Below are 4,459 nucleotides of genomic sequence, written 5' to 3'. Positions count from 1 at the left end.
CGTACCAGTGAAGATAATTTTTCTTGCTTTTGCGGGGATTGTGGCATGCGTGACACGCAGCATATTTTGGCATATGTCAACACAGCTGTGTTTGCAAACACATACAAATGTGCGTTCAAACACATATCGATATGAATGAATATTTAAAACATTTCTATTGCTACGTTAAACATTGGTGCAAGGTAGATGATTATGAACATTAGGGTGGTCCCAACCTTTTTCTGCCCCAAAACTGAAGAATATGGAAAATAAGGAGAGCCGTATTATTTTTGTTTTGAAATCGGTTTACATTTACACATTTGTTTATAGAATTGGTATGAAATCGAACAAGAATACATATTTCCTCTCAAAAATCTTCAACCCATAAAATCATGATGCATTGTTTTAGTAACCATAACACGCATGTTCATAAAAAATAGCTGGTAAAATTTTGTAGTTAAATTTTCATCACAATTCTATTGCTGAAAGATTTCGAAAAAAAATATATTTTTTTCGATCAAAAAATATTTATAGTAAACGATTTTACAGCAATTATAAAAAAATTTATTTTCTCTATAAAAAATATGTGCCATGGTTAAATATTAACCGATTTTAAAATAAAGAACACGCGTGTTCTTATTTTCCATTTTCTATGCTTCTGGCGGTGACAGGAAGTAAATTTTAAAGAGCTGATTTTCCTATCTGGACCATCATAATGAACATACACACATACATTCATATATGAGGTAACTTTTGGTGTCGACTAGTATTTTTTATGAACAACTGTTGTATATTTGCAAAGTAGAGAGGAAATCGCCGAAGTTTTTTGGTCTCGGCCCAACCCAAAAACCGGTTGTAGCACCAAGTAGGAAGACGGATCAATGAATAATAACAATATTTAACAAGTAAGAAAGCCTAAGTTCGCGCGGAGCCAAACATTAAATACTAAGTATATGATTTTCACCTTTCCGAAAGGTACCGCTACATGGTAAGCCGGGGTGTATCAATTTTGAGTAAATTAGCGTTCTTAAATTTCGAAACATTGAAGTTTCAAGCATATCTGAAATTTGCCGTTATATGAAAAGTGGTCGCAATTTTAATTTGATGCCAATAATTTTCAACGTTTTGCTTCTATGTGGCAAGCACAATAACCACACCGAGTTTGGTACAAATTGGTAGAACGGTTACCGAGGTACATATATGTGGTCATAAGTGGGCGGTGCCACGCCCATTTTCCAAAATTTTATCATACGCGTATTTCTTGGTAAAGAATTGTTGCAAGCATAAATTTTGAGTAAATTAGCTTTAATATTTATTGATTTATCGAAGATTTCGTATTTCTCCAAATTACTGTTATATGGGAGGTAGGCGTGTTTATTGTCCGATTTTAAAAATTTTCGGCCATTTCGTATGCTGTAGCAAGGCTAGCAACTGTGCCAAGTTGGAAAAATTGGTGCAGCGGTTACCAAGATATACACATGTATCCATAAGTGGGCGTGGCTACGCCCCTTTCCAAAAATTTATAATATTCATATTTTTCGTCTAAAAATTATTGTAAATATCAATTTTGAGTGAATAATCTTCAGTAGTTACTAAATTATCTCAGTTTTCGTATTTCTGAAAATTACCGTTATATGGGAGGTAGGCGTGGTTATTGTCCGATTTTGCCCATTTTCAATACCGTCCGTCCGACGCTCGAAAGAAGTGCACATACTAAGTTTCGTTAAGATATCTCAATTTTTACTCGAGTTATCGTGTGAACAGACGGACGGACAGACGGACGGATGGACGGACGGACGGACGGACGGACAGACAGTCACCGCTTAATCGATTTCTCTTTTCATTCTGATCATTTATGTATACATTTGTCTATATCTATCTCGATTCGTTTTGCCTGTTACAAACAACCGTTATGTGAACAAAGTTATAATACCCTTGTGCACAAGTGCGCTCGGGTATAAAAATATTCAACTCGGAATCCGCTGGTGGTAGGAGATTAAGACGGAGGCCCCCACTGCCATGGAAAGACCAAGTGCAGAAGGGCTTATGAATAACTCAGAGAGAGGGGAGACCAGTGTGTTTGCATATATGTATTTATATAAAAAAGTATTTATTGGTTCAAAAATGGTGGGTAGGCACTGTGGCCAATGGTAGCTATAGGTGAGTACCACCTCTGCATGATTGTAAGTCAAGCAGAGTCCGCAAAAAACTCCGGAACAGTGTCGGAGGATGCATCGGACTAGGCCGGGCATACTTTGAAGTGCCATCTAATTAAAACTTGAGAAAGTTCAATTACATGGCAGTGGATGCAACGGGGGAGAGGGAAAAGGGGGTGGAGGGTTGCGTATATGTGTGCTTAAACCGATCACACACTTCACAGTCCGTATTTTTTTTTATTGTCAAAAACCGGACAGCTGGAAACCTTGGTTCCAGGCCAAATTGCTTTTCCCCAAAACCGTATGGTTACTCCTTTTTTGTCTGGTTACACGGTGCCCGTGAGAAATTCAACTTTCAATTATCTTACCAGACGTTTCTTATATTTATTACAAAATTAATTAACTGGAAAATTGACTAAAAATGCCCACAAAATAAGGAATGCATTAATATTTAAATAAATAACATAAATTAATTACAAGGATTTTTGGCATTTTATTCAAATTTTTTATAATTTCATACAAATTTGGCAAAAACCGCGTCATGTGGCAATACTCGATTTGGTTGACAGCACTTTCAGCATAAATAAAATGCAAATTGAAATTATTTCTTGAAAGCGATTTGCGCTCTTTCAGTTGCTGTTACACCTTGAAATGTTTTTCCCGAAACTGATTTCCGAAAATCTTCAAAACAGACTTTTTGGATGCTTACACGGGAAAGTGGACTTCGCTATCGCATCATGAGAGCAAAATAATACTTACTAAAAGCGTCTATATGTGTAGATTATACGCCAACATGTTAACCTGCATTTTTTTTTAAATTAAATTCCATCGGATTCTCTTCAAACTAATGTAAATCTAGTTCTAGATCTAGTTAGACCTATCTTGTCCTTCTGTGGCGCACTTTCTGACGGGGAAATCCATTGCGTGCGTTATTTCGTGGTCTTTGGTGTATTGCAATGGTTCCATATTTCGTCCACGGTTATCAAATAGCGCACGTTTTTGTCCAGATTACTGCCGAACATCGTGTTTGAAGGGGTTCACAGTGTAAAAAGAATTCATAACTAAAATTTTTGTAGAGTGCAGCCCATAATACTATACTTAAATATTGCGCAATACTCAGAGCTACCATTGTGATTTTTTTTTATTTTTTTTGGGATGGCAAAAACTATTTTTTTTATAAAAAAAATTTGTATGTGAAAAATTTTTCAAGAAAAAAAATTTTTAAAAACATTTCTTTTCATAGAGAATTTTGATGTGTGTATGTGTGATTTTTCTCAAATTTTTCCCTTGCCCTGTTCTCGAGATATTTGGAAAACTATTAAATCGATTTGTTTTTGTTTTTGTGCTGCAAAGTTTTTAAATATGTATTAATCAAGCTCAACTTTCATATTTATTTATTATTTATGTTTATGCATCAACCCTAAAAATTTGAAACAAATCAAACACACGAAGTGTGAACCCGGTCCGTTTCGTAATACATTGGTCATTCGATTTTTATCAACAATTCAATTATATTGCGACTCCTAAGTTCTTAAGTCTGCAGTTTTAATTTCCTTATAGCACACACATTTTGAATTGAAGGCCAGATGTCTCATTCTTATAATTGCCTCTAAAATAGCTTTTATACCGCAGCGCATACTGGCTATCTTCAAAAAACTTTCTCACATCAATGAATAATGAAGATCGGCTGCCATTGACTTAACTCTACCATAAATTGATAAAATAGCAAAAGAAACTTTATTTAACGCAACCAACAAACTAACCAACATCAGCCACCCGGCCAACTAACCGCAAATAGAGCGTTAAACAATAAAATGAGCTGTTGCAGCTGCTGCCTGCCCCATTCACTGCCACATTGTAGCACACCGTTGCATTGCTACTGACAAATAAAAAAATATATACATATATAAAAATTGTAAGCAAACTATGCTGCGGCAACGAGTCGATTAATTTTTGATGTGAAAAACTGTGCGCCTTCCCACGACGCTTGCCCCGCCCCGCGTGTTGCGCGCCGATGCACATTAAATCCAGCAGCTGCAATTAAGCCTGATTTTTTATTTGTTTTTGTTCTTACGCTGCTGGCGGCAAAGTACTAAGTGGTTGCATTCGCCGGTCAAGTGGCAAGTTCATAATTCTCTCGCAACACTAAAGTTATGTATGTATGTATGTAAGTGTTGTTTTAAATCAAATTAAATGGAAGCGAAAAAGTGTTTAAAAAACTAATGGAGCCGGTGCGGAAGCGAAGCAGCGAAAACGATTTGAGAAACGTGCTGACTTTTAATAGTTTTTCATTGCCTTCTATGCTTGACTTGTAATTTTCATTG

Source organism: Rhagoletis pomonella, unplaced genomic scaffold, assembly GCF_013731165.1.
Source record: "Rhagoletis pomonella isolate Grant_MI unplaced genomic scaffold, Rhpom_1.0 Rhpom_scaffold_00002, whole genome shotgun sequence".
Lineage (NCBI taxonomy): Eukaryota > Metazoa > Arthropoda > Insecta > Diptera > Tephritidae > Rhagoletis > Rhagoletis pomonella.
This window is presented reverse-complemented; position numbering follows the sequence as displayed.